Source organism: Rhea pennata, chromosome 6 (genome assembly GCF_028389875.1).
Source record: "Rhea pennata isolate bPtePen1 chromosome 6, bPtePen1.pri, whole genome shotgun sequence".
In the NCBI taxonomy this organism is placed as follows: Eukaryota; Metazoa; Chordata; class Aves; order Rheiformes; family Rheidae; genus Rhea; species Rhea pennata.
In genome coordinates, this window is record NC_084668.1 from 32891088 (window position 1) to 32903953 (window position 12866).

The 12866-nt window shown below is 44.7% G+C and overlaps 1 protein-coding gene across 1 annotated transcript in view; it reads left to right on the forward strand.

Moving 5' to 3' along the window:
* The first annotated feature begins 2780 nt into the window (after positions 1 to 2780).
* Positions 2781 to 12866, forward strand: part of PLCL1 (phospholipase C like 1 (inactive)) — a 205625-nt gene continuing 195539 nt past the window's right edge. Inside the window, exon 1 of the mRNA XM_062579197.1 lies at positions 2781 to 2865. The gene's annotated coding sequence lies outside the window, so the exon portion shown is untranslated. The remainder of the gene's footprint in view (positions 2866 to 12866) is intronic.

Here is a 12866-nt window from a genome sequence, read left to right on the forward strand (position 1 = left end):
TACAGATAATTCAAGTGTGTCTGGAAGTGCAAACTCAGATATACTTCAGTATTAAAAATATTCACAAGTCCCTTCCTGGGAAAGATTTATCTAAACTCTATCACTTTGAACCCTCTCTAAACATCTCAGATTTATCTTTTTTGTCTCATTTTATACTCAGATCGCACATCACTTACTTCAAGTGGCTCCCAGTTTCTAACTAGTTGTGATCTCATGTTAAAAGAGTGAAACTTTCACTTGTGTGGCACATTACAGGTGACCTGTACATACCACCTAGACTAGTCCAGGGGAGCTTTCCTGCACTGTAGCTAGCGATAGCATTGAGAAACCAGCAGGCACAAAAACACCAAGTGGATGAAAAAGCTCATGTAACACAGCTCCTGTGATAGCAGGATCCTGGACTTTGTGACCTAAACACTTCACACATCTTTTGACAAATTATTGACTCTGCATACAATTAATTCTTCTTTGAAATAATACAATTAAAGAAAACATATTCTGTTCATGTAATACGCTATAAAAGCTGTAGGTCTTAACTGTTTCATACATAATTATAAAACCTCTGCACCCTACAGACAAAACAGATAAAATTTGCTTTGCATTCCCCACAGGCCTGATGTACATGAACCTTAAAACCTTTACATTCCCTGCAGATCATTTTTAATTAAAGGCTACAGCTGTAAAAGGTTAAATTTTAAAGTCATTCAACTTTAATTTTGAACTTCTGATCCCAGAAGACAAATGTATTTGACAAGAAATATCTAATTTGAAATGCATAAAAAATACCCTAGAAAGGATAAAGTATCTGTCTTCGTGTGCAACACATTACATGTGGTACAAAACAATTCTGCTGGATGCAGTGGATTCCAGCCATGAGAGCACTTTGCTGGTCACAGATAACCACACTGGTGATTAAACTTCATACAGTTTCATAGGACATGCAAAAAGGTGCAACATATTTCTGTTCGAAGTAGTAATTCGCCCTGGAAATGTATGGTATTATGGTAACTTTTATTGTCTTTTAATCTTCTTAGGAGAGTCTATGTGACAGCATCTGCATATATAACCATAAACTTTTGTTAGTTTTTTTTCTCTTTATTGCAATGACTTAGTATCCTTGAAACACAGGTGACTGCCTCGGTAAGATTGGTATAAGCTGTGCTTTAAGGCAGTTATTAGCAGCTAATGACCGGCTGGTGCGAGGAGGCTGCCTCTCACCCCCTCCTGCTTAATGATTAACTGCCAGATCTACCCTCAGCGCCATTCCTTCTACACAGCCCCTTCCCCAGATGCTCCCTCAGGTGCACACGATTTCATCGTTCTTACGCTGCCTTTTATCTTCGCTCTCCCCCTCCCCCCCACACTCTAATTAAACACGAGCCGAACAATTACGAAGGAGCGCGCGCGCCCCGCCCCCACTAACGGTCGCCCCCTCCCGTAACGGCCGTCCGCGCGCCGCGCCCGCCTCGCCTCACCGCGCCGCCAGGGGGCAGCGTCGCCCCGCAACGGCGGGCTGCGACCGGGGAGCAGCCTCGGGGACCGATACCGGGACGGGGACCGGGCTCGGCTCGGCTGTCCGCGAGTGCTTCTCAGGTGAGTGGAGGGGCAGGGCCGGCCGAGCTGCCGCCGCTTCGTGCCTTAGGGGCTCGCCTGAAAGCGGCGGAGGGCGCTTTGCCCCGCTCCGTCTTGTGAGAGGGGGCTCTCTCCCGCGCCGCGCATCCCTCCAGTCGCCCGCCCCCAGTAAAAGGCATTCGCAGGCGGTGTTCGCCGTTAGAATAGCAGTGCTGCTCTTTGACGTGGCAACGCTCCCTCAGCTGCCCTTGCTATCGCATTTCTACCGCACGTCGCCCGGCTTCGAGCATCCCCGAAGGCGTCTGCCTCTCACCGTTTTCCCTTCCTCTGCCACGATCCCAGCACAAGCGCCCCCGAGATAAACGCCGCAGTTACGCGGATCCCTGGTTTTGAGGGGAGTTACCCTAAGCCCTCGGCCTGAGTACGCTCTGTTTTCACTTTGACACGAACGCAGTTTCCTAAAATACACGCCGGGAAGTATTCACGCGGCTGACCCAGCAGAGCCGCACGCTCCCCTGGGAGGGACGAGCCGCGGGCTCCCGGCTCGCGAGGGGGGGCGGCGCGTGCCGTGCTGCGCCGCTCGCGGTGGGCGAGCCGCCGCCCCAAGCACTCCGCGGGCGCGCAGCCCGCCCTACCTACCTGCCCCACGGCCGCGCGCCACCGACAGCGGGGGACACGCCCCCCGCCCTCCCCCGCGGCGCCTATTGGCCGGCGCGGCGCCCGCGGACAGCGGCTGCGGCGCTCAGTGGCCCGGCGCCCTGTCCGTCAGCGCCGCCTGTCAAAACAAGCCCGGCTCGGGCACAATGGAGCGGTGCCGCGGCGGCACTTCCTGCGCGCGCGCTCCCCGCTCCCCGCGCAGCACCCGCGCCCCGCGGAGCCGCGCGCGCGCCCCGCCCCGCGCCCGCCCCCCGCGCGCCGCGGGACCTGCCCGCGCCTCCGGCGCCGCCCGGGGCGCGGAGTCCTGCGCGGCGGCGGCCGGGGATGGCTCCTGCCGGGAAAGTTGGCGCCGGTGCCGCGGTGCGGTGAGGGGCAGCTGCCCCGACAGAAGTTGACACGCGCGGCGGGGCGATGGCAGACGGTGGCCGCGCCGACGCCGCTCGCCGGGGCGATGAGGAGTCCGAGGCGGCGCCGCTGGAAGCCGCGGGCAGGCGGCGGGAGCGCCGCAGCGGCGTCGCGGCCGTCGGAGCCGCCGAGCGCTTCCCCGGCGGCGGCGGCTCCGGGGCGGTGGCGGACGCCGAGGCCGGTCTCCTGGAGGCCGCCCGCGCCGCCCCACGCAGGAGCAGCATCATCAAGGTAAGCGCGGCCGCAGCCCTCGGCAGGTCGCGCCCCGATTCCACGGTGGAGGCTAGGTGGTGGCGCGGACGGCGGCGCTGACCCGAAGCCTTCGCAATCAGCTGGTAAAGCGGCGGCCCTCCGCGCACACTCTTCTGCTTTTCGTTTAATTTTCAGTTTAGCTTTTAAGAATAAGTTACTTAGTCTAAGGTGACGTTGTATTTTCTTGCGAGCACGTAGGTTAATCGCGAATTCCCGGGGAGATGGTGAGTTATGTCTCCTGGGCAAACTTTCTTTAGCATGCGGTCACACCTGACCCTCTTGTATGCGCTAATCACTGCTTGGGAACACATCGATGGGAACGCCGGAAAACGAGGCTTTGCTTCTAAAAATGTGTGAAAGCACTAGGCAAAACTCTAGCTTAAGGCACGAAGCAAAGAACACTTGATAGATACGTTTTAATTAACTGTGTGCCATTCTTGCTACCGAGTGTTTTGCACTGTTGCTGAGAATCATAGTGATCTGTCTTGCAGCTGGAAAGCGTTTCTTGAGATACATCCTGGGATGGTATCAATCAGCAGAGATATTTCTGATAAGGTATTAATACTGTTATACAAGGAACTGGTAAAGTCTCATCTGAAATACTAGGTAAAAATCTGTTGCCTGTGTTTGGGAATTGTGCATTCAAACTGAAATAGGTGTGGAGAAAGACAGCTAGGATGGGCTGATAAGGTGAATGGATTGAATGCTATGTAAGTATGTTTTGTCTGGCCTGGTGAAATATTGGCTAATGGAGCGTAATGGATTGCTCTTTATCATTATTTTGCAGAGAGAAAACTTGTAGTTAATAGGACAGCTCTAGAACAAAGGATACCCATGAATAAATTCAATTTGGAAACTACAAAATGATTTCTAACCATCAGAGTAAGGGTCTGGAATGGTCTTACAGTGGAAATAGTAAGAGCAAAAAGTCATAATTGTTTTTTCAAGGCTAACTACAGTAAGCTGATGAATTAAATTAGATGACAGAGTTGTCTATGACAGCAAGCATCCGAACCTGAAAATTTGCAGACTATGCATCTCCAAGGCATTATCCTTTTGGGGCCGTGTATATAGTATGAAGCTTATTTTCCCACAAGGTTGTCTCAGTAGTATATGAAAGTGTTTTGAAGTGCAGTTTTCCCTGAGTTAGTTGCTGGTATGATGCCAAAGAGAATACTTCTCATATTTTACCTTTTCAGGGTTTTTTGCTGAAGTACTTCAATATGCAGTAGTTCTGTTTAAACATTGTGTATCTTGACAGAATGAATGCTATGTTGTTTTATTATTTAAATAAAACTTTTAATTTAAGTAAGCCTGTATGTTCCTGTAAATTCACAGAATAGTATTTCATCACTTCTCATAAAGTGATCTTATCAGTTAAAAAAAGGGAGTTGAGAAAGCAAAGGAAGCTGTGCAGCAGGGGCAAGCTCTAATTCTGGAAGAGTTGAACAGTTTTTGCCCTGTTCTCCTGTTCGTCTATCGTTCAAAGATATACTTTAAGCAAATGAACAATCTCACTGAAGTAAACAGAGTTTAACTTCCGTAGATTTATGTGATCAAAATTTACTTTTTGCAGACTTTTTTTACCAGCTATCTGTTAGATTTCTCTACAAGATTCGAGGTTAGCATCTGAGAACACGACTCCTAAGGAAACCAGAGAGATGCTTAAATTGGTGGAGTATTTTGGCCTGCACAGGGTGACTATGAAGTACAAAGGGCTGAACAGAGACTTACTTTTTTTTTTTTTTTTTTTTTTTAAAAAAAAAAAAAACTTTCCTGCAGCAAGTTACATTTGGTGTATACTGGAAGTAAAATACAAACCCTTTTAGGTAATCTTCAGTGTGTTCAACTGTTCTATTATTTGGCTGCAGAAACAAGATAACTCATCTATATATAGAAAACAAAATGTAGCTGGAATATTTTTATTCACATTTTGCTTTACTAACGTTCACAGCTTTGTAGATCGAGATAAATCTGAAATAGCATTAATGAGAAATACTTGTAGCTGGTCTTGTGCTCTGGAAAACTTCTGAGTTACATATGCATTAGTTATTTAAGTTTGGTTGTTTTTTACACGCACACTCACTCCTTCATACGTGTGTGTGTGTGTCTGTCTCTCTCTCCTCCCCCTTCAAAAGAACAGGATTTCTTCTTTCTTAGTATGTGATGCTTTGCAAGTCTTCCTATGATAGGGTTCTAAAAGTTGATTGCTGCTGTTTTCCTTCTGGCATTCTCCTACTGACATTGTGATGTTCAGGCATGTTAATAGATCGGTAAGAAGAGACTAATTAGTTTTGTAATACCTACTGAAATATTTTGCAGCTCTTTACTGAGATACTCCTTGGTCAGTGCTTATCAGACTTCTCTCTGCTTTGTTTGTACTTGTTTCATAATGCATACTTCTGGGACCATTTATTTTTATTTTTATAGATCTTAGATAAAGATAATGAAGTAGAGAACACTGCACTGTATGCTGTTAGTAACAGCAGACTATGCCATGAAGTAGATTTGAAGAAAGAACAGCAGAATCAGAATTCTTTTTTCATAGTAGAACTGTAAGACCTCTTACCTTTAATGAATTTCTTTCAAATGTTTTCTTACATTTCACATACAGATTTTTCTTTAAAAGCCAGTTTTATTTAAGGATTGTGAGGATTGGGATTTTGCTATTAATTAAGCAGTATAAATATCAGGGAAATCTGTTCTCACTGCATGTTTTTCAAGTTCCAACAAGCTGAAGTGTCTGATCAATAGGATTATAACTAGCTGTTTTGTTTCAAGAAGTTGTATTTATCTTAGTGACATTTTTAGATTAAAAAAAAAGGATGTGAAGCTTAGTTTCTTTCAGCTCATATTCTGAAGTGTGATGACACAATTTACACATCTCAAATACATGATGCATCTGCCTGTTCAACATGACTGGTAGGAATTCTTTTCAAAAGACAGTTCTTCAGGATAGTAATGATTCTGTAGTAACTTATATTTTGATTTTTGCTCTGTAAGTGTACATTTAGATGCTGTCTGCTTTACAGTTAAAACTGTGATTATGCAAGATTAATTATAAGTTGATTAATTATTTGATAGCCAAATGGTGATTTTTCACAGCTGTGTTCTTCAGTGTATTCATAAGTACTCTGGAAAAAGAGGAAAGTAGTGAGGTGACACAACTTGTAAATGTTTAAAGATTAGTGAAGTTTTATTCTGCCCCGATAAGCTGCAACAGTATCTTAGTGTGGAGTAATGCATGCTGCAAAAAATGCATCTAGTCTTAGTATGCCTGTTTGGCTCTATCTTAGTTCTTACTACTGAAGAAGAGGTTACAGTCATTGCAGATATTTCTGTTAAAATATTAGCTCAGTATTTAGAAGTGTCTGAAAGGAAAATAGTTTGTTAAGAAGTCCTAGGTGAAGAATTGAGAATAAGACTTAATAAAATTGTTATGAAACCCCTCCACTTTCATTCTTGCTACCACGTTTCATAAAGAATACAGCAAAGCTTAAGAAGGGCAAGAGCCTAATGCCTAGCCATGAAAAGGCTCCCATAAAATGAAAAATCGATCATATTGATCTAGAGAAAGGCAACTGGTGGCTGATACTTGAGATGTCTTGTGAATTCCCAAGCATTATGGAGAGATAAAAAGAGAATAATTATTCACCTTTTTGGTCACAGAACAGGAAATAGGGGAAATCCTGTGATAGTTGTGTAGCAGCATGTTTAGAACGAATGAAAGTACTTTCTGACTCAACAGGTGCTTAAGTAGAACACCTAACTACCATGGAAAGCAGTAGCCGTCAGAAATATAAATGGGCTCAGACAGATTCAAAATGACAAATTGATGGAGAAGAGCTTCAAAGTGCACCAAAAGTATCTGGTAGAGAAAGTCCCTAGCCTACAAGCTGCTGAATACTGGGGAGCTACAGCAAAAGGTTGATCACTTTGTACTTTACTGTTTCTTATATGTCTCTCCATTCAGGTGCTCCTGGACCTGGAATACCAGTCCAGGTTGACCTTTGTTTCTAATGTAATAATTTCTTAGAATGAAAATAATTTTTATTAGTTGCGAGTTCAGAATTAATTATATTTTTGTCAGCTTTATGAAAGAGAAGCATTTTGGAGTGATATTTGGATTGCTCAGGGGTAGCTGTTAATATTGCACCTGTGTTCCATACACTGTTTTATTCCCCCCCCCATCACCATCTGTTTAAGGCAGGTCTAAATAGGACCCCATATTGGCTGGAGACCTGCTTTTGCGAAATGATTTGTTGAGCTATATCCAATAACTAGAATTTCTGAAGATGGACAGTTTTTCTATGGAACTGTTGCTGTTGCATTTAGAATGATACCTTGTTCAGGGCAGGAGGTGTTTAAGACCAGGGCTCACCCCTGCCCTGAACTAATCAATATTGGTAGACATAGCATTGCTATATCTAAGATAAGTAAGAAGGATTTAGGTCCTGTGGAATTTTTGTGTCAAACTGTATATCAATAATTATTGGTAGGAATGCAAGTCCCAATCCACAAAACTCTAATGTACAAAGTGGAACTCAGGCAAGATTTAGGCATGGGAGTCCCACAGAGCTCTCCTGAAGGCTCACCTAGATCCTTATGCACATTTTTCAGGGATCTAAGTTTTGACAGAAAAGTTTCTTAAAATCCTAGAGATTTTTCTGTTGTGCAGGCCTGGAGTTGCTTGTTGCTTGCAGCTTGTTGCTGAGCACATTGATATGTGCCTCACACCTGAGTCAATCTGTGATTGTCTCCTGTTGGTGAAGGTCTCTCTGCGTGAGTGATATGAGGGATCTCTTTCCATTTCTTGGAATTTTTTCATGTTTCGTTTAGATATTTTATTGCTGATACCCAGATTTCCATTAAATATAATAATTCAATTTCCAGCCACCTCTACACTAAAGTAATATGTCCTCTAAACTAAATTCTGTTCACTTGACTGTACCCTAAATTCCTTCTTTGTCTAGTAGGACTTGGGGCCTTGTTAAATCTTTGAAAATTAAGGGATCCTTTATGCTGACTTGAGTGAACTTTAGGACCCTCAAGAAAAACCTCTAGGGCAAACTATTTGTATGAGAGTTTATAGTGGTTTTTTGAAGTTATACTGATTGCTAACTATGGAGTATTTTTCCTGGTAATTAGTTCCATATAGCATTAGTAATGTAATCCTTGACTGGTGGTCTCATTAAACATGTGGATAGAAATGAAGATTAGCACTGTTCTTGGTCATATTTTTCCATACAGTATCATAATATTCAATATTATTTGAATGTTTTCCAATAACATTCCATAAAGAGGTGACCTTCAAACTGCTGGGACAATATCCTTTCTGCAGGATACCAACAACTGTAACTCAGCCAGTCTGATTTATTTGCATGCACAAGTTCTGGTAGGTCTCTGCAGCAAGACATTTGATAGATCTCCAGATAAGAGACAGCAGCTGTTACTACCAGGAGTAGGAGATGTGATTGGTGATATTGGCTGGTTTGTTTTTAAAGTATATTGTGTGCACAAAGGCTGTTGTGCAAAAGTGCATAATTAACTGCAAAAGCTATGCTTTGTTGAAGTATTGGTGCTGTTGAGTAGGGCACAGCAGAGGAATGCTTTCTTCTGTTTACCAAATATTTTAAGCAGCAAATATAAAATTGCAAATTTTCATATCTGTGCAGAATATCTCTCACACAGATATTAAGGCTGTTTCCTATAATAATATTTTAATTTATTTTGTAGTTCCTCTGAGATCAGCTCCATATGCAGCAAAAGTGTTTTGTGTTAATGGGCTCTGTGTGTGTGTGCACGCATGTGTGCATACATGTGTATCTCTATGTATTTGTCCTTTGGTGCAAATGTGAAACTGATGTAGACAATTACTGCAGAACCAATAATGCATCCTTTGTGATGAAACATTATTTGATTGTATTTGCAAAATTAATTAGCATAACTCTTCTTTCCAGGGTGCACCTGGTTGGTGTAATTTTTGGTAATATCTTGATGGATTTTACTAAGAAGTGGAGAATAATGATCAATATAAATATTTATTACACATGTTCTAGGTCATATTGGCTAAAAGGAAAAAAAAACTAGACATTTTGACATAACTACAGTTTAGGAACTAGTCAGACTTGATTTAAACAGTTGAAATAAGTTCTGCAAAAGGCTGAATACTTCTGCTAAATGCTAAAAAGCTCTGAAGATTACCTGATTGCTTTGTATGTACCCATGTAAAAGCATATTTATAGTCAAAGCCTTGTTCTTTTATATCTTTTTGTATAGCAGACATTTTCTTGTTATTGAGGTCTGTTTATGTAGAATAGTATCTTCAGGATAATCTTCTAAATGTTAGAAATTTGTGGTTTTGCTAGTTACTGATCCTTTCCTGAGATGTGTTTAAATTACTGAGATTACTGTAATAACTCTGCTTAGTCTTTGTCCATTGTTACTGTGTGTATTAATTAAGGTGAAAGTCTCTGATCCTTAAGGCCATATACAGGCTGTAATTTAAATAATTAACTGGAGGTAAACTGGACTAGAATATTCCTGTTACAGAGCCACGATGACCAGCAGAGTTGGTCTTTGATGCACTAACATATACTACTTAAAATAATCCAAAGTCTAAAAGGCAACTGACACCAAATAGTGAAGTGTACTGATTTTTTTTTTTTTAAACTATTCTAGCTGTAAATGTACACTATGAAGGTTTGATTCTCCTCCAAGTTGCATGCTTAGGGGGATGCTACTAATACTCGCTCCATCTCCAGTAATCCTGGCAAATCAGCTACAGGGAGGCAGAGAAAAGACAGAGGATCCTCACTTGTCACTCGGGAAAAAAATCATTTTATTCATACTGCTTATTCCTGGGAGACTCTCCATCCTGCTGGTGTCCTGTCTCTCCTAGTTGGCCTATGTCATGCTGTTTTGGTACTGCTTCTGAGGGTAGCAAGAGCAAGTCTTTGTTGCCTGGGACCTTGTTAAGGGATTCAAGCAGGGTGGAAATCTGTTCTAGAGTAGTGTGAAGTTGTCATGTACTGGTTTGCATGGGTGTAAAAGACTGCGCAGAAGATGCAGTGTTGTCCCAAAACTGGTTCTGTTACCAAATAGTGGATTACTAGGACTTCAAACTCTTCTTTCTTGGCTGCAAGTTTGTTTTGGTAGCTTGGGTGTAACTTTGGAATGGGAAGTAAGAATAGCTGTCTGATACCTGTTCAGTGTAAAGCTCTCTACTTAACTACTTACCTTTCAGTGAGCTCCTGAATCGGATAAAGTAGTGATGATTTATGGACCTGAAGTCTGTCAAGCCATGTTGTGCAGCGATCCTTCCAGCATAATTTGGATCTAATTATTTGTCCAGTATATTTTAGGCGGGCATAGAATGTTCTCAATTCCTTATGCAGTTCTGATAGTTAACTAAGCTGTTTTGATTGAAAGTTGCAATAAGTCTATATCTTGCATAGCCTTTTCAGATAGCGGTTTTGATATGGGGGGGTGAATAACAAAAAGGGAGTTGCTTACATGGAATGTGGGATGCGTTATGGCTTGAGAGGCCTGCTGCTTATGTAAACATGACTGCTACCATTTTATTTTTGTGCGCTCTGCACCTTTTTTGCATTTGTATTGATGCATCTCTTAGTGTGTGTGTGTGTGGTGTTTTTTTGGGTCTTGTTTTGAAAAATCTGCTAGAAGTCTTGGTGAAAAAGACCCCACGAATTCAAGAAATTCTTTAACATTGTATTCTGCTGCAAAGTTGATACTTCTTGTTGCACAAGTGTACTGTGGTGACTGCCTGAAGGTCTTGGCTGCAGCTTGTGTGGCTGTGCCAGGAAAGGGTAGGACTGGTATAGTAAAGAGAACTGCTCAAACAAGAGGTAGATGGTAGTGGTCAAGTAACAGGAATCCATTGGCCACAACAGACTGAAGTTTAGGCTGAGACCATGTTTAGAAGCTGAAGTGGGGGTCAGAAAACTGGAGTATTTGCAATAGGAGCCCTGCTAGAGGGGGAGGCTGTCACATGGAGTAGACACAGCTGAAGAAAAATTGGAGAGCCTAGCTAGGAGTTGGGCAAAGGAGGCAGGAGCCAGCTGGGAGTGCACAGGCAAGACAGGGAAAGCTTGGCTGTGTTTTCTTTGTCAGTATGATTTTTTTTTCATTTTTTGAGAAAAGAATATTCTTGCTGGATTCTGGCAATTTGGACCTACTATAGCTGTTTACATGCAAGATCATAGAATCATAGAATCAGTAAGGTTGGAAGGGACCTCTGGAGATCATCTAGTCCAACCACCCCGCTCCGCAGGGTCACCTAGAGCATGTTAGACAGGGTTGCATCCAGGCAGGCCTTGGAGATCTCCAGAGAAGGAGACTCCACAACTTTTCTGGGCAACCTGTCCCAGTGCTCCATCACTCTCAGAGGGAAGAAATTCCCCCTCACGGTCAGGGGGAACTGCCTGTGGTTCAGTTTCTGCCCTTTGCCCCTTGTCCTGTCACACAGGGCAACTGAAAAGAGTTTGTCCCTGTCCCCCTGACACCCTCCCTTGAGATACTTATACGCATTGATAACATCCCCCCGTCCCCGTCTCCTCTTCGCCAGGCTGAAGAGGCCCAGCTCTCGCAGCCTTTCCTCCTCGGGCAGGTGCTGCAGCCCTCTGATGATCTTCATAGCCCTGCGTTGGACTCTCTCCAGTAGCTCCCTGTCCCTCTTGTACTGGGGAGCCCAGAACTGGACGCAGTGCTCGAGATGAGGCCTCCCCAGGACTGAGCAGAGGGGCAGGATCACCTCCCTTGACCTGCTGGCAACACTCTTCCTAATGCTCCCCAGGAGACCATTGGCCTTCCTGGCCACAAGGGCGCATTGCTGGCTCGTGGTCAACTTGTCGTCCACCAGCACTCCCAGGTCCTTCTCTGCAGAGCTGCTCTCCAGCAGGTCAGCCTCCAGCTTGTACTGGTGCCTGGGGTTATTTTTCCCTAGGTGCAGGACTCTGCACTTGCCCCTGTTGAACCTCATGAGGTTCCTCTCTGCCCAACTCTCCAGCCTATCCAGGTCTCTCTGAAGGGCAGCACAGCCCTCTGGTGTGTCAGCCACTCCTCCCAGCTTGGAGGCACTCTGTCCCCTCATCCAGGACATTGATGAAGAAGTTGAACAGGATGGGACCCGGTACTGAGCCCCGGGGGACTCCGCTAGCCACAGGCCTCCAACTAGACTCCGCGCCACCGATGATGACCCTCTGAGCTCTGCCTTTCAGCCGCTTCTCAATCCAGCTCGCTGTCCACTCGTCTAACCCACACTTCCTGAGCTTCTCTAAGAGGGTGTTATGGGAGACGGTGTCAAAAGCCGTGCTGAAGTCAAGGTGCACAAGGTCCACTGCTCTCCCCACATCTACCCAGCCAGTCATTCCATCACAGGCGGCTATCAGGTTGGTTAAGCAGGATTTCCCCTTGGTGAATCCATGCTGGCTACTCCTGATCACCTTCTTTTCCTCTGTATGTCTGGAGATGACATCCAGAATGAGCTGTTCCATCACCTTACCAGGGTTGGAGGTGAGGCTGACCGTTGCCTGGGTCCTCCTCCTTGTCCTTCTTGAAGACTGGAGTGACCTTGGCTTTCTTCCGGTACTCAGGCACCTCTCCAGTTCTCCAGGACCTTTCAAAGATGATGGAGAGCGGCCTGGCAACAACGTCCGCCAGCTCCCTCAGTACCCGTGGGTGCATCCCATGTGGGCCCATGGATTTGTGGCTGTCTAGCCTGCCCAGAAGGTTTCTAATCCTTTCCTCCTCAACCAAAGGAAAGTCCTCCCTTCTCTGGACTTTCTCCCTCACGTCCAGGCTGCAGGATTCCTGAGGGCTGCCCTTAGCAGTGAAGACTGAAGCACAGAAGGCATTCAGTAATTCTGCCTTCTCTGGATCCCTTGTCACCAGGGCCCCCGCCCCATTCAGTAGCAGGCCCACATTTTCCCTAGTCCTCCTCTTGCTGCTGATATATCTGA